At 42.9% G+C, this 18,601-nt stretch overlaps 1 protein-coding gene and 1 non-coding gene across 11 annotated transcripts in view; both read right to left on the bottom strand.

The window, feature by feature from the left end:
* PTPRM (protein tyrosine phosphatase receptor type M) overlaps window positions 1-18,601 on the bottom strand; it is an 892,842-nt gene that overhangs the window by 225,385 nt on the left and 648,856 nt on the right. The window lies entirely within an intron of this gene.
* Window positions 18,194-18,331, bottom strand: LOC119929221. The gene has a single exon (XR_005451356.1). It is a non-coding gene; the product is annotated as a small nucleolar RNA SNORA7 (small nucleolar RNA).

Raw genomic sequence — 18,601 nt, 5'->3', positions numbered from 1 at the left:
AAATTCAGCCATCACCAACTTTTAAGTGAAGTGCGCTACAGAAAAATGGCCTTCCTCATTGCAGTACTTTCCATTATCTTACCATTAATGGTGTTCTTCACTGACGCAGACTTCAGGCTCTGGACCACTTTGTTTCATTTCTGAATAATCCTCCCCTCCTCCCCTCTTTAAAGCTATAACTGACATCAAGGTATAGTCTTTACATTTCCCCCCTTTTTCATATTCTCCAAGCCATGGTGCTTTTAAACTAATCTTCCTTCTATTTCTATATCAGTATAAAAACCTACTGCAGCGTTTCACTAAACAACTACAAGGATTTGATAGAGAACAGAAGCCTATTTCACTTCAAAATGTCAAGACTCGGTTCCCCTCTCCATGCTATTCAGCTTACACCGAGAAGAAGATAAAATCCAACCAAAAGTGTGGTGAGTTACTACCAATCATAAGGGTCACATTTAGGGAGAATGTTATTGATGAAACTCTGGAAGGCAGGGCAGGGGAGAACTCATGACTGTTATTCTAGATCCTTCCCATTAATTTATTCATTCATTCATTCATTCAATCATATTTATTGAACGCTTACTGTGTGCAAGTACTGTACTAAGTGCTTGGGAGAATACACTATAGCTCTTAAGAGCAATCAATCAATCAACTGTATTTATTGAGCGCTTACTGTGTGCAGAGCACTGTACTAAGCACTTGGGAGAGTACAATACAACAAAAATAGCAGACTCGATCCCTGCCCAGAAAACCAAGAGCCAATGAGGAAATCTAAAATAAAAATTAACCAAAATATACACACATTCCCCAGCCATTCAACATATACTAATTTTAAAATCAGCATGCTAGGCTCTACAAAGAGCAGAGATGGAAATTGCAATGATAAGTCAGCTCACCATTGTATTCAATTAGGTTGATGTATACAGAGCTAATACGTTTAAGTCGGGATGATTATATGGCAGAGGTTAGTTAAATTTCTTGGTGTTTTTCATGCCTTCTTGATGACAATAAACAGATTGAAATATCCCTGTGTCTTCACGTTCTTAATCTATTACCCACCATCTGTGTGCTTTCATCCCTTACCCATCAACTCCATCAACACTGCTTGTGGAACCTCAGAGATTTCCAAACAATGTGGTTTTTATAATAGTTGTTGATTTAAATATATAACTGTGCTGCAATGCTAGGAATGTGTTCTATTGTGGTTTGTACCACGCTATTTTGGAAGAAGCATGGTCTAGTGGATAGAGCACAGGCTTGAGAATCAGAAGGACCTAATCCTGGCTCTGCCACTTGTCTGCTGTGTAACCTTGGGCACATTACTTAACTTCTCTGTGCCTCAGTTACTTCATCGGTAAAATGGAGATTATGACTGTGATCCCCATGTGGGACAGGGACTGTGTCCAACCCAATTACTTTCTACCTTCCCTAGCACTCAGTACAGCGCCTGGAACATATTAAGCGATTAAACAAATGCCACAATTACTCATTCATTCATTCAGTTGTATTTATTGAGCGCTTACTGTGTGCACAGCACTGTACTAAGCGCTTGGGAAGTACAGGTCGGCAACATATAGAGATGGTCCCTATGCAACAACGGGCTCACAGTCAGGGAAGGAGGAGACAGAAAACAAAACAAAACATGTAGACAGGTGTCAAAACTGTCAGAATAAATAGAATTATAGCTATATGCACATCATTAACAAAATAAATAGTATAGTAAATACGTAGAAGTAAAATAAATAGAGTAATACATCCGTACAAATATATACAAGTGCTTTGGGGAGGGGAAGGAGGTAGGGTGGGGGAGATGGGGAGGAGGAGAGAAAAAAGGGGGCTCAGTCTGGTAAGGCCTCCTGGAGGAGGTGAGCTCTCAGTAGGGCTTTGAAGGGAGGTAGAGAGCTAGTTTGGCAGATGTGTGGAGGGAGGGCATTCCAGGCCAGGGGTAGGATGTGAATTATAATTATTATTTTAGATTCCATGTACTTAAAGTGGCCCAGACACAGAGTAAGTTAATCAATCACTCAATGATATTTATTGGGTGCCTACTGAGTGCACAGCACTATATTATGCACTTGGGGGAATGCAATACAAGAGAGTTGGTAGACACATGCCCTGTTCACAACTGAACTTAAATTCATTCATTCATTCTTTCAATCATATTTACAAAGTGCTTACTGTATGCAAAGCACTGTACTAAGCACTTGGTGGAGTACAATATAACAATAAACAGACACATTCCATGCCCCCAGGGAGCTTAGCAACAGCAATTCAAAGCATTAGACTACACTTAGGATAGAAGGAACCGAGTATTGGCCAAGTTGGAGTGTAACTAACAGTATTTTGACAAATAGATGTAACTTGGCAGAGGAAACTGAAGTGCTGCTTAGTTCGCTCATCGAAAGCACCTAAACCGAGAACCTGAATTAGATTCAGCACTTTTCCTCTAGGAGTTTGCCATCTAAAACCAAAAGCAATGATTAAATTGTAAAGCACATAGAAATACTGAATACATATATTAAATAAAGCATTGAGAAGATATAATTTCAAAGGGAGATGCACATTTTTTAAGGTAGTCAGTCGCATTTACTGGAGAAGCAGCGTGGCTCAGTGGAAAGAGCCCAGGCTTTGGAGTTAGAGGTCATGGGTTCAAATCCTGGCTCCACCACTTGTCAGCTGTGTGACTTTGGGCAAGTCACTTCACTGGGCCTCAGTTACCTCATCTGTAAAATGGGGATGAAGACTGTGAGCCCCCTGTGGGACAACCTGATCACCTTGTAACCTCCCTAGTGCTTAGAACAGTGCTTTGCACATAATAAGCGCTTAATAAGTGCTATTATTATTAATATTATTATTTATTGAGCACTTACTGTGTGCAGGGCATAGTACTAAGCACTTGGGAGAGTACAATATAATAATAAACAGACACATTCACTGTCCATGGTAGCAGGGGAAGTGCATGCTTTAAAAAGGATTGTGTCAAAGAAAATTTTTATCTCTTTTCCAATTATCTTGGGAAAGCTGTTCCCAGACTACAAAGGAGAGAAACTGGTACTGAGATAAAGGCGTTTCAAACCTTGGGTGCTGGCTGGAAGAAGAGCATAGAACCAGTTATAGTAGTGGTAGTAATAGCAGTAGCAGTAGTGGCAGTAGCAGCAGTGGTATTAGTGATAATAGTAGTAGTATTGATAATAATAAGTAGTATTTATTTAATGCTCACTGGGTGTACCACACTGCACTAAACACTTGGAAAGTAAAAATCAAACAAGTGACATATTCCTCAACCACAAGAAGCTTACATTCAGAAAGGGATGCCAGATGTGAAAATATTTACAGAGTCACCAAAGAAAGAATCTAATTGTACCGTGCTTGGCATGTAGTAAATACTTAACGAATACCACAATGATTAATATTACAATTGAAAAGCACATATATGGAATGGGTATAAATAAATGCATAAGTACTGGACAATGCTGGTTGGTTTATATGACCTGGGGTGCTAGAACAAATCAGCAAAGGCCCTGAGGCAGACATAGGTGAAAAGATGAAGCAGTGTGGCATAGTGGAAAGAACATGGGCTTGAGAGTCAGAGGACATGGGTTCTAATTCCGGCTCTGCCACTTATCTGCTGTGTGACCTTAGGTGAGTCACCTAACCTCTTTGTGCCTCAGTTACCTCATCTGTAAAATGGGGATTAAGACTGTGAGCCCCATGTGGGCCAACCTTACAGTGCCAGAGCTTAGAACAGTGCCTTGCACATAGTAAGCACTTAATAAATGCCATTATTATTATTATTTTTTTTTTTAATGTATCTACCCCAGCGCTTAGAACAGTGCTTGGCACATAGTCATTGCTTAACAAATACCATAATTATTATTAATATTATTAGAGACTTGAGCAGATATTCCTGGATAGATCAAGGCAGAGTGGAGGAGATTCATTCATTCAATTGTATTTATTGAGCATTTACTGTGTGCAGAGCACTGTACTAAGCACTTGGGAGGTACAAGCTGGCAACGTAGAGAGACGGTCCCTACCCAACAACGGGCTCACAGTCTAGAAGGGGGAGGAGATGGATGAGGAAGAGGAACAGGGAGGGAATGGCAGTAGTTCAGAGTAGCCTGGTAAAGAGATCTAAAGCAGAGGATGAGATCTTGGTCAGTCGATCAATGGGATTTGTTACTTATCAACAGTCCTCACTGATAAGGTAGGAAGAAAGCACCAGAAGATCTTATGGGTCCTCATTTCCTCTTCTCCTACTCCCTTCTTTGCCATCCTCACACTTAAATTTGCACCCTTTATTTACCTCACTCTCTGCCCACAACACTTATGTACATATCTGTCATGTATTTATTCATTCATTCAATCATATTTATTGAGCGCTTACTGTGTGCAGAGTACTGTACGAAGCACTTGGGAAGTACAAGTTGGCAACATATAAAGACGGTCCCTACCCAACAGTGGGCTCACAGTCTAGAAGGGGGAGAGGGACAACAAAACAAAACACATACACAGGTAACAAAACCGTCAGAATAAATAGAATTACAGCTATATGCACAATATAAATATATTTATTTATACTAATATCTGTCTCCCTCTCTAGACTGTAAGTTCACTGTATGCACAGAACATGTCTAACAACTGTATTATTTTGTACTCTCCCAAGTGTGGCCTAGAAGAAAGAACACAGGCCTGGGAGTCAGAGGACCTAAGTTCTAATTTGCCACATTCTCTGCCAATCGCTTCCTGTGAGATCTTGGGCAAGTCACTTAACATCTCTGTGACTCAGTTTTCTCAACTGTAAAAACTGTAAAATAATTTCCCTCCTACTTAATAATGATGGCATTTGTCAAGTGCTTACTATGTGCAAAGCACTGTTTCAAGCACTTAGACTGTGAACCCCATGCAGGACAGGAACTGACATAATTAGCTTGTACCTGCCCCAGAACTTAGAACAGTGTTTGACACACAGTAAGCACTTAAATACCATAAAAAGCGCTTAGTACAGTGCTCTGTACACAGTAAGTGCTAGATAAATAAGACTGATGGATTATGGATATGGAATGGCTGGTGAAATTCATTCATTCAACCATATTTATTAAGTGCTTACTGTGTGCAAAGCATTGTACTAAGAGCTTGAAAGTGATGCTAACCAAGGCAATGTCACCAGAATTTCTTATCACAGTGTTGTTGAGGTTTAACGGAAGGAGGCTGGTTGGAAGATGGGGTTACTGGTGAGGAGATTGCAAATCTACGTTTACAGCAGGAACTAAGCTTTCTACTTCCTTGGTAACTCTCCCAGGCATTACCACAATGTGAAATACATGTTGACTGACTCACGGAATCCACATGTGCTAACTTAGAGGCGGGGGAAAATGTCTGTGTATTGATTTAGAAAGCAAGTTACAATTTAATTTCCTCTTCTTTGGCGTGCCTATTTGTGAAAGATGCTGTGAATGAAGTTAACATGCTCCGTGGCCATGATTTAATACACTCTGTTCCCTTGGACAAAGTTGTTTTTGGACTGAGAAAACAACAGTGCAATAGAATTATGGCTCATCACTATTATATAATACATGGAACATATTTTTTTTCAATTCTTCAGATTCCCAATAGTCTGGGGAAAGTCAAGGATAGCTAATCCATGGAGTCATTATTTTGAGAATTTATCCCCAATCAAATTTGCTTATTTTAAGATTTTTTTTTTCATTAAGCACTTACTATATGCCAAGCACTGTTCTAAGCACTGGGGAAGATATGAGTTAGTCTATCATATTTATCGAGCATTTGCTGGGTGCAGAGCACTGTACTAAGCACATGGGAGAGTATGATATAATAAAAAATAGACACATTCAGGTCAGGCGAAGTCCCTGTCCCACATGGGGCTCATAGTTTGCTTTTCCAGAACTGATGAAGCCATACCCTCTCTTGACCCTCTCTTGACCCCACCTCACCTTCTAGTTATCGTCCCATATCCCTCCTACAATTCCTTTCCAAACTCCTTGAACGAGTTGTCTACACTCGCTGCCTAGAATTCCTCAATAACAACTCTCTCCTCGACCCCCTCCAGTCTGGCTTCCGTCCCCTACATTCCACAGACACTGCCCTCTCAAAGGTCATCAATGACCTCCTGCTTGCCAAATCCAACGGCTCCTACTCTGTCCTAATCCTCCTCGACCTCTCAGCTGCCTTTGACACTGTGGACCACCCCCTTCTTCTCAACACGCTATCTGACCTTGGCTTCACAGCCTCCGTCCTCTCCTGGTTCTCCTCTTACCTCTCTGGTCGTTCTTTCTCAGTCTCTTTTGTAGGCTCCTCCTCCCCCTCCCATTCTCTCACTGTGGGGGTTCCCCAAGGTTCAGTGCTTGGTCCCCTTCTGTTCTCGATCTACACGCACTCCCTTGGTGACCTCATTCGCTCCCACGGCTTCAACTATCATCTCTATGCTGATGACACCCAGATCTACATTTCTGCCCCTGCTCTCTCCCCCTCTCTCCAGGCTCGCATCTCCTCCTGCCTTCAGGACATCTCCATTTGGATGTCTGCCCGCCACCTAAAGCTCAACACGTCGAAGACTGAACTCCTTGTCTTCCCTCCCAAACCTTGCCCTCTCCTTGACTTTCCCATCTCTGTTGACGGCACTACCATCCTTCCCGTCTCACAAGCCCGCAACCTTGGTGTCATCCTCGACTCCGCTCTCTCATTGACCCCTCACATCCTAGCCGTGACCAAAACCTGCCGGTCTCAGCTCCACAACATTGCCAAGATCCGTCCTTTCCTCTCCATCCCAACCGCTACCCTGCTTATTCAAGCTCTCATCCTATCCCGTCTGGACTACTGCATCAGCCTTCTCTCTGATCTCCCAACCTCTTGTCTCTCTCCACTTCAATCCATACTTCATGCTGCTGCCCGGACTGTCTTGGTCCAGAAACGCTCTGGGCATATCACTCCCCTCCTCAAAAATCTCCAGTGGCTACCAATCAATCTGCGCATCAGGCAGAAACTCCTCACCCTCGGCTTCAAGGCTCTCCATCACCTCGCCCCCTACTACCTCACCTCCCTTCTCTCCTTCTACAGCCCAGTCCGCACACTCCGCTCCTCCACCGCTGATCTCCTCACCGTACCTCGCTCTCGCCTGTCCCGCCATCGACCCCCAGCCCATGTCATCCCCCGGGCCTGGAATGCCCTCCCTCTGCCCATCCGCCAAGCTAGCTCTCTTCCTCCCTTCAAGGCCCTGCTGAGAGCTCACCTCCTCCAGGAGGCCTTCCCAGACTGAGCCCCTTCCTTCCTCTCCCCCTCGTCCCCCTCTTCATCCCCCCATTTTACCTCCTTCCCTTCCCCACAGCACCTGTATATATGTATATATGTTTGTACATATTTTTTTACTCTATTTATTTATTTATTTATTTTACTTGTACATATCTATTCTATTTATTTTATTTTGTTAGTATGTTTGGTTTTGTTCTCTGCCTCCCCCTTTTAGACTGTGAGCCCACTGCTGGGTAGGGACTGTCTCTATATGTTGCCAATTTGTACTTCCCAAGCGCTTAGTACAGTGCTCTGCACACAGTAAGCGCTCAATAAATACGATTGATGATGATGATGATGATGGTACCTATTTAAAAAAGTCCTTAATTATGATGTATTGGCCGAAAACAAAATTGATGCCCATCCCCGCCCCCTAACACTTTCAGGACATGCATTCATCGTTACAGTTTTCAGGAGCTCACAACATCAAATTGCTGAACATCCTGCTGCCACCCCGAACTTTATTACACAAAGAGCGGGGATGGCTTTGTGCATTCTCTAATGAGGGTACTGGCTTTCTACCCTTCTAGATCAACCAAAGGCCCCAATTCTTCCTTTGAACAGAAGTGGCAATAAAATAGGAAGGAATTTCAGTGAGAAAGCAATACCCATTCATTATTTAAGAGATGTTGTTTAAGCCAAAGGTGTATGTCTCGGAGACTCACCGACACAGAATGCCTACCTAGACCCCTTTTGCAAAAGTTGTTTTAAATAAGGCTGTTGCATTAAAGTCTGAATGAGCCCAGGTGAGAACCTAGTTAAGCCTAGGAACAAACTATCCTACTTGAATTTCCAGTCGGCCAATGTATAAATGAATCAATCTCTGCAACCACACGAGATAATTTGTGGGATTTATTTGGGCAGGGTGTTTCCCCACAGAACGGTTGGAAATGAAATACCTTCCCTTCAATTAATCTTGTCTTTGTGATATATTGTTTAAATAAATAATAAATGAATCTTTCTGGCAGCTAATCTGTAGGAAAAAAACATACTTTCTAGAAGTAACTTGGAACACTCTTTTCTTCTAGCCCCAAATATCTTCATTTAAAATGGCCTAATGGAAAGAGCAGAGGACGGGGAGTCTATCTCTGGCTTCATCACTTGGCTGCCTTGTTCATAGCGGCAATTTATTGTAATGTCAGTCTACCCCTCTAGAATGTAAACTCCTTGTGGGAAGGTAACATACCTCCTAACCCCATTATATTGTACGCTGCCAAGTGCTCAGTATAGTGCTCTGCAAATTATATGTGCTTAGTAAAGAGAATTGATTGCTATGTGACCTTGGGTAAATCACAACTTTTCTGTGTGTCAGTTTTCTCACCTGCACAAATAGAGATTCAATACTTGTTTTCCCTCAGACTGTGTGCTTCATCAATCGACCAATCAGTTGCATTTATTGAGCACTTACTGCGTGCAGAGCATTGTACTAAGCATTTGGGAGAGCACAATATAACAGAGTTGGTAGACAAATCCCCTAACCATGTGCAACAGGGACTTGATTACCTAGTATCTACCCAAGTGCTTAGTACAGTGCTTTGCAAATAGTAAGCGCTTAACAAATGCCATCATTATTATTACAATGCTTGGCAAACAGTAAGCACTTAAATACCACAATTATCATTATTACACATGCTTGGAATTTTTAACACTGAAAAATCACCTGTGTCTTAAATAAATGGTTTCAGAGAGCAAACCAGAATTCTTTTGGTTTCTTCTCCTCACCTTCAATACTTCAGCTTTTTTTTGTCTGTTTGTTTTGTTTTTTAACGGTATTTAAGTGCTTACTATGTGCCAAGCACTGTTCTAAGGAAATCAGGTTGTCCCACATATGGCTCATGGTCTCAATCCCATTTTACAGATGAGGTAACTGGGGCAAAAAGAAGTTAAGTGACGTCCCATGTCACATAGCTGACAAGTGGTGGGGCAGGGATTAGAACCCATGACCTCTGACTCCCAAGCCTGTGATTTTTCCACTGAGCCATGCTGTTTTGAGATGCATCATCATGTAGACAGGTTTAAATGCAGCCACACACATCCACACTCATCCCTGAATGTATATAACATTCCACATCCTGTTGGTCCCTGGCAAGCTTTAAGTTTCCACACCTTAGCCATTTCTCCCTACTTCCACCAAAAAAAATTGAAAAGCTCCAGAGACCCCACCCGAATTCAGCTCTGCACCTACACCACCAGGAATATTGTTATCACAGGACAGAGGCCATATTTGCTGGCACATGCCCATTATAATTACCAGAGAATCCGGCATACCCAGATATCTGTACCAAATCTAAGGTCACACTTTTTAGCATGCAACTCCAAGACAGGCTTTGCTTGATGAAATCATCAGTAGAGTAAAATCTACATTTTGTTTTTTCCAAGGCTGGCCATTTCCTGTCCTAATAGTACTAAACCTTCAACAGTAATTCCATTATTAAGAGCATAGGAAGGAAAGGAATTCATATATTAAACAGCAATGGCTTTGAGACAGATTCTTGAATCTGTGACAAACCTTCACAACATCTTTAGTCTGTAAAAGTGAAATGACTATCTGGCTGGCTCAGTCAATCAATCAATGGTACTTATTGAGTGCTTATTAGGTGCAGAGGCCTCTACAAGGCACTTGGGAAAGCACAATACAAAGAAATTGCTAAACTAATTCCTGCCAACAAGGAGCTTACATTATAGTAACTACTTTAAGGGATCAGTTTTAATCACATCTGGGCATCTGTATTATATCTGCTTACATAGTGCCATGTAAGGATTTTTATTTTTTGTCAGGGAAAATGCTGATGTGACTTAGAACTGTATTAGTGAATCCACAGGACAGCATGTGTCCTGATTAATCTTATGAACTCAGCATTACCACGTTGCAAGAACATAATGAAGACTACAAATTTATGAATGTACAACCACCATTTCCAATAAGGATGAAAGATAGCTCATAAGCAGTTTCTTAATACAACTTCTAACCTATGCAGAAAAGCAAAAGTTTCACAGTAGGGTCTCATGGAGTCACCATGGAGTCACCCCTCACATCCAATCTGTCACGAAAACCTGCCGGTCTCATCTCCACAACATCGTCAAGATCCACCCTTTCCTCTCCATCCTTGCTGGTTCAATCTCTCATCTTATCCCAACTGGATTACTGCATCAGCCTCCTCTCTGATCTCCCATCCTCCTGTCTCTCCTCACTTCAATCTATACTTCATGCTGCTGCCCGGATCATCTTTGCGTAGAAACACTCTGGGCATGTTACTCCCCTCCTCAAAAATCTCCAGTGGCTGCCTGTCAACCTATGCATCAAGCAAAAACTCCTCACTCGGCTTCAAGGCTCTCCATCACCTCGCACCCTCCTACCTCACATCCCTTCTCTCTGTCTACAGCCCAGCCTGCACCCTCTGCTCCTCTGTCACTAACCTCCTCACTGTAGCTCGTTCTCGCCTGTCCCACCGTTGGCCCCCGGCCCACGTCCTCCCCCTGACCTTGAATGCCCTCCCTTCAGACATCTGCCAAGCTAGCTCTCTTCCTCCCTTCAAAGCCCTACTGAGAGCTCACCTCCTCCAAGAGGACTTCCCAGACTGAGCCCCCTTTTTCCTCTTCTCCTTCCCACCCCCCCCCACGCTACCTCCTTCCCCTCCCCACAGCACCTGAATATGTTTGTACAGATTTATTACTCTATTTATTTTACTTGTACATATTTACTATTCTATTTATTTTGTTAATGATGTGCATTTAGCTTTAATTCTATTTGTTAATAATAATAATAATGATGATGGCATTTATTAAGCACTTACTATGTGCAAAGCACTATTCTAAGCGTTGGGGAGGTTACAAGGTGATCAGGTTGTCCCGTGGGGGGATCACAGTCTTAATCCTCATTTTACAGATGAGGTAACTGAGGCCCAGAGAAGTTAAGTAATTTGTTCTGACGACTTAACACCTGTCCACGTTTTGTTTTGTTGTCTGTCTCCCCCTTCTAGACTGTGAGCCCACTGTTGGGTACGGACCGTCTCTATTTGTTGTCGACTTGTACTTCCCAAGTGCTTAGTACAGTGCTCTGCATACAGTAAGTGCTCAATAAATACGATTGAATGAATGAATGGAGTCACCCATGGTGATAAGATGCAGCAAATAGCCTCATCCAATAGTCTTGATGGTTGCTATTTCAGTTCTCCAGCATGGTGTACTAGACAGAACATGGGCCTGGGCGCCAGAAGGTCATCATGGGGTAGTGGTTAGCGCACAGGCCTGGGAGTCAGAAGGTCATGGGTTCTAATTCCTGCTCTTTCACTTGTTCACTGTGTGACCTTGGGCAAGTCACTTTACTTCTCTGAGCCTCAGTTACCTCAACTGTAAAATGGGGATTGAGAATGGGAGCACCACATGGGACTGGGACTGTGTCCAACTTGATGTGCTTGTATCCACCCCAGCCCTTAGCGCAGTGCCTGGCACAAAATAGTGCTTAAAAATACCATTATTATTGTTATTATTATTAATAGTAATCCTGACTCCACCACTTCTATGCTATGTGGCCTTGGGCAAGTCATTTCACTTCTCTGTGCCTCAGTTATGTCATCTGTAAAATGGGGATTAAGACTGTAAATCCTATATGGGACAGGGACTGTTTCTAACCCGATTCGCTTGTATCCACCCCGGTGCTTAGTACAGTGCTTCACAAATATCATAATTATTATATTATTATTAAGGAATGTTATGCACAGAAACATGACTAAATGGATTAAATCTGGTCACCTGGGTAAAGATTTAAGATTGTTAAGTCTATGGTTTACTGATGTGCACTTTCAGGCAACACCTCTGCCTGCATCTAAAAAACAAACACTCTCAACACATATAGCCCTACAACATGGAAGAGGCAGACCAGCAGCTGGATGGATAGAGACTGTAACAATGATAATGGAAGAACTGTTAGAAAGGTTATGGATAATGGCAGTAGACAGCACGTTCTGGAGAAAATATATCCATGGAGTCGCTAGGAATTGGAAACAACTCGACGGCACTTAACAATAATAACAATACTTACCTAAATTTAGGTGGTAACATACTGAAATACACTAAGAGTATAATATTTATTAGCAAGTTCAGTGGTTTTTGAAATCACTTCCTTTATGGTTTATGAATTTTTTCTCTACTCTGTGTGATATACTCTGTATTTCGTAGAATATGAGTTAAGTTTAGTCATACAATTGATTCTATTAACAATGTGGGCTAGGAAACATTTATTGAGATCATGGGTTCCTGTTTCTTAGAAAGTGGGAAAATCAATATGTGAATTTTCTTTAAATGGGATAGTTCCTCTTTTCACTGAGTAAAATATGGGTTTATAAATGGCCTTAATAAAGGAGAATCTGGACAAAATCTCATTCCCCAAAATTTTACTATGTTGAAGATGGACATTTCTTGGTCTCTATTGACACTAAACACCTCTTTGACATTAGCAACCTACTAACTGCATCAGGCAACTTTATGATCTTTCTCTGCACTTGTGGTCACACAGTTTGTAGAAATTGTTAAAAACGAAATAACAGTACAACATTTCCTTTCAGTTGTGGCAAAATGGACTTCCTTTTCTTCATAAAGAGAAACATACCACCTGGACCTTAGGCATCAGAAAACTTGAGATGAGCAAAGAATGCTATAAAGACACATTCAGCATCTTCTGGATCCATCACTAGTGTATTTACACAGCTGCTTTCTCCAAGAGGCCAAAACATTTCTTATCTTATTTTCTACCACTCCCATCTTTTCCCACAATAATAACCTGCTATTTCCGTATTCTCTCAGAATGGAAGAGCAGGTCTTCACCTGAATGGGGAGAATGGATTTGACAGTTTTTGCCACATCTGGTAAAAGCCTTTCATTGACCTATAGGGCACACTGCAAAATAAGCACAGCTCTCCTCATACACTGTTGGACATGGAACAATATGAATGGCTTCCATCTCTCGCTACTTAAGAGACGGCGATGCCCTCTAGGGTAGCAGTTTGGGGCCATTTTGAGATTGTTAATGGAATCAGTCCGGCAACCTTCTTACATGAACTGCTTGGTTACTTCAGGTAAGTTATTTCCATCTATTGCTGGAACTTAGCAGATGGAAAAGACCCCTGAGGAATGTCACTATTCTGGCAACTCTGGGAGTTTTGTACTATTGCTAGGAGATCCAGATGCTCAATTTGGAGGGACAGTTTTCCACTAGTGAGACAGAAACATTCTATAAGCTTCCATAACTTTCCAAGTGTTTCCTCTTTATGCACCTGGGCAAAAAATCCCTTCCATGTCTCCGTAGTCCATTCCCCAGTCATTCATCATAATAAATAACAGCCTCTCTACCTGCATCTCTCGCCTCAGCCTGGCCCAGACCCGTCTTGGTTCATTGTTTAGATGCATGAGCATCTGTCAGGTGACATTCATTCATTCAATTGTACTTATTAAGTGCTTACTGTGTGCAAAGGAACCAATTGGCCTGCACAAGGGACTGGAATAAAGTCTAAGAGTGAATGCCTAGATGGGTCTGTACTTAAGACAATAACAATAATAATATTGGTTAAGTGCTTACTATGTGCCAAGAACTGTACTAAACACTGGGATAGGTACATGCTAATCAGGTCCCACACGGGGCTCACAGTCTTAGTAGGAAGGAGAACAGGTATTGAATCCCCATTTTACAGCACAGAGAACTGAGGCACAAAGAAGTTAAGTGCCTTGTCCAAGGTCAAAACAGCAGACAAGTGGTGGGGACAAGATTAGAACACAGGTCCTCTGACATTCAGACACTACACTGCTTCTATATTTGGATGCTGTGCTTTGTTTCTAGAACTTGGGGTAGAGAAGCCCTGCTTGAAGAGGGAGTCTTCCTAGAATTCCTTAATCTATCCTGAGAGGGGACAATTGCTCAAAGCAGCTTCCCTCCTCCTGCCTATCACCTACCCCCAACCCCTCCCACACACATCAGTGGTTGGGAACCCAAAAGAGCCGGGTTTCCTAATGCTGGGAAACTGTAGCATTACTGCTCCCTTCTTGTAATATGCATCAATTAGTCATGAATTAATGGTATTGAGTGCTTACTGTGTGATCAGCACTGTAGTCAGGGCTTTGAAGAGTACAATACATAGGGCGTTGGTAGACATGTTCCCTGTCCACAAGGAGCATACAGTCCAGAGAAGCAGTATGGCTTAGTGGAAAGAGCATGGGCTTGGGAGTCAGAGGTCATGGGCTCTAATCCTGGCTCCATCGCTTGTCTGCTGTGTGACCCTGGGCAAGCTACTTAACTTCTCTGGGCTTCAGTTACCTCATCTGTAAAATGGGGATTAAGACTGTGAGCCCCACATGGGGCAACCTGCTTACCTTGTATCTACTCCAGCACTTAGAACAGTGCTTAGCACACAGTAAGTGCTTAACAAAAACCATTATTAGTATTATTATCATTATTATTATTATTATTAGAGAGGGAGTTTGTAGTCTTAATTTGAGGGCAGGGAACACGTCTTCCAATTCTGTTATACTGCACTCTCCCCATGCTTAGTAGAGTCAGTACAGTGTAGTGGATACAGTATGGGCCTGGTACCCAGAATGTTTTGGGTTCTAATTCTGGCTCTGCCACCTATCTGCTGGGTGACCTTGGGCAAGTCACTTCACTTCTCTGTGCCTCAGTTACCTTATCTGTAAAATGGGGATTGAGATGTGAGCCCCACATGGGACAGAGACTGTGTCCAACCCGATTTGCCTGTACCTACCGCAGCACTTAGTACAGTGCTTTGCACATAGTAAGCACTCAACAAATACCACAATTATTATTACAGTGCTCTGCACAAAGTAAGTGCTCAATAAGTGTGACTGATAGATCAATTGCCCATGACCTCTTCTTCCTGCATTTTGAAATGCTCCCATCAACTGTCGTGAATTTTCTATAAGTTTGTTCTCCCACACCTACATTGTGAGTCCTATGGGGCACTGCGTCTGAAATGCATATCTTATATCTACTCCACCACTCAGCAGAGTAATTGCTCAATAAATAGCATAACTGAAAGAGAGCTCCTTCAGAATGATGGTCCCAGTGTCCAAGAACCAGGAAGACTCCTCTTCGTGCTCTGCCAGGTCTGTGGGTATTTGAACCCGGACTGGTCACTCTGGACTGCCTTTCAGGAGGCTCGGCAGCAGGTGCCAGGGTTGCGGGGAGGGATATGGAGGTGAGTCTGGACCATGGCCGGCTCAGTTCATCAAGCTGAGCAACGCCCTGACCGCTGTTCTGTAGCCAATGGCAGGAAGGCAGGGCCCGGGCCAGGTACTCTCCCCGACTTTAAAGCCTTATTGAAGGCACACTGTCTCCAACAGGCCTTCCCTGACTAAACCCCCTTTCCTCTTCTCCCACTCCCTTCTGCACTGCCCTGACTTGCTCCCTTTATTCATCCCCCCTCCCAGACCATGACACTTATGCACATATTTATAATTTATTTATGCTAATGTCTCTCCCTCTAGACTGTAAGCTTGTTGTGGGCAGGGAATGTGTCTGTTTTTTGGTATATTGCACTCTCCGAAGCACTTAGTACAGTGCTCTACACACAGTAAGCACTCAATAAATTCAACTGAATGAATGAATGAATGAATGGGTAGGAACTCAGTCCTGGGTTTATGGCCAGTAAGGGGCCCTTAGAAGAAGAAAAAGGAAAAGAAGCAGTGTCCTGTCTTTTAGCAGATGAACCATAAAATGAGTTTTTCAAATTGAGAGTGTCTCCCCTATATGGGTTGGCCACTGAAAGGCTTCAGAAGACACTTAACAATTAATCAGTCATACTGATTGAACACTTACAGTGTGCAGGACACTATACTAAGTGCTTGGGAGAGAACAGCATAACAATATTAACAGACACATTCCCTGCCCACAACTTACCTCACGTAACCCTTCCTTTCTGACACCTGAAAGGAACTATGATTCCAATCTATTAACCAGTCAACCAAAGGGTATCGAATGCTTACTGTGTGCAAAGCATTGTACCAAGCACTCGGGAAAGTTCAATACAACTCGAGTAAAGAGTACTACTAATAATTATAATAATCTCTCTTGCAGCTCAAGTGTGTTCTAAGAGAGAAAACAACTTGAGTCTTGCAAAGGCTGGCACTACATCACTCTAAGCATAAGGCATTAGCAAGCTCGCCTGTAGGAAAAAAGCAGTATTTCAAAAGCCTGAAAAATAAAAAAGCAGCACAAAGCTGTCATTGAGGAGTAGGGCTTGGAATTTACTTTGAACAGATGGAATATGTTGTACGAACTCGGATAAGGCTGTGCTACTTCCCGTTCGTATTATTTCCAGGCGGACGAGGCTATAAATCACTCTGCTGGTGCAATCAAAACAAATAAATAAGGTCTAATAAATACCCATTGCTACCCTAGATGAGCCAAAAAGTTCCTATTCATGAAGGGACCGATCTATTTCCAGGCTGGGCTCCAACAGGCAATTGCAGAGCAGACTGTGAGCATTCTGTTTGGGCAGCGGCTTTGTGTTTACTGCGCTGCCCCTCAGGGCAGTTTTACACAGAAGGGCGGACTGAATGCAGAGGAGATTGTACCAAGTGTTCTCACTCTCAATCTTTAGTCCTCTCCCGACTCCCACCCTTCACAAAAAGGCTGTTTCTTCTCACACTCATAATGCTGTTAATGATTTGAACAGTGGAATTGGTTCGATGCTTGCTGTGTGCCAAACACTGTACTTAGCATTGGGGTGGATTCAAGACAATCATTTCAAACACAGACCCTGTCCCATATGGACATCGTGGTCTAATTATAATAATTATTATTATGGTACTTGTTAAGTGATTACTATGTGCCAAACACTGTCCTAAGCACTGGGGTAGATACAAGTCAATCAGGTTGGACACAGCCCCTGTCACTCATTCATTCATTCATTCCATCGTATTTATTGAGTGCTTACTGTGTGCAAAGCACTGCTCTAAGTGCTTGGGAGAATATAATATAACAACAAACATACATATTCCCTGCTCACACTGAGATTAAAGTCTAGAGGGGTAGACATAGAATGTAATCCACATTTTACAGATGAGGTAACGGAGGCCCAGAAAGTTAAGTTACTTTCCCAAGGTCACAAAGCTGACAGGTGGCAGAGCTGGGATTAGAATCCAGGTCCTTCTCACTTCCAGGTCCTTGCTCTATCCACTAAACCATGCTGCTTCTCTAAGTAGGAGGAAACAGGTATTTAGTGCTATTTTATAGTTAAGGAAACTAAAGTTCAGAGAAAAATAGTAATAATTATGGTATTTGTTAGACACTTTCTATGTGTCCAAAACTATAGTAAGTACTTGGGCAGATACAAGTTAATAAGGTTGGACACAGTCTCTGTCCCACATGGGGCTCACAGTCTGAGTAGGAGGTAGTAGGATTGAGTCCCTACTTTACAATGAGGAAACTGAGGCACAGAGAAGTTAAGTGACCTGCCTAAAGTCACACAGCAGACACAGTGGCAGAACTGGGATTAGAACCCAGGTCCCCTGACTCTCAGGCCTATGTTCTTTCCACTAGGCCATGTTGTTTCCAGAGAAGTTAAGTAACTTGTCCAAGGTCATGAAAGAGGGCAGTGGCTGGGAGAAAGACCCAGGTCTCCTGATTTCCAGGCCTCTCCTCATTCCATTGTCTTGTCTTATGCTGTCGATTTGTCTCCGACCCATGGCAACGCCCTGAACACATCTCTCCCAGAACGCCCCACTTCCATCTGCAATCATTCTGGTAGTGGATCCATAGAGTTTTCTTGGTAAAAATACGGAAGTGGTTTACCATTGCCTCCTTCCACACAGTAAACTACAGTCTCTGCCCTCGACCCTCTCCCATGCTGCTGCTGCCAAGCACGGGTGAGTTTTGACTTGTAGCAGATTGCCTTTCCGTTGCTAGCCACTGCCCAAGCCAGGAATGGAATGGATATGCCTCTGCTTGACTCTCCCTCCCGTAGTCAAGACTGGTAGAGTACTGGAAACTCTCCAGGTGAGACCCTGAGAGGGGTGCTCATTCTATTAGGTCATAAGAAACACACCTCCCTTCACTTCTAATCCACATCAGCTCCCAAAGTGATGACACTTCAGCAGGGTCACTGACCACACATGGCTCTGTGCTGTTGCTCTGGCTTTGAGGATGCGATGAATAGAGCCCACACTCAGTACCTGAAAGGGGACAGAAGTGCCACACCGATGTCGAAGGGCAGGAAGAAGGGACTCAACAGGAAGAGATAAGAGACAGGGTTTTACTGTCAGACCAAACTGAAACCCATTTAAG

Source organism: Tachyglossus aculeatus, chromosome 5, assembly GCF_015852505.1.
Source record: "Tachyglossus aculeatus isolate mTacAcu1 chromosome 5, mTacAcu1.pri, whole genome shotgun sequence".
NCBI classification, from domain to species: Eukaryota; Metazoa; Chordata; class Mammalia; order Monotremata; family Tachyglossidae; genus Tachyglossus; species Tachyglossus aculeatus.
Note: the sequence above shows the minus strand (reverse complement) of the source record. Positions and strands in the feature narration are given on the sequence as shown.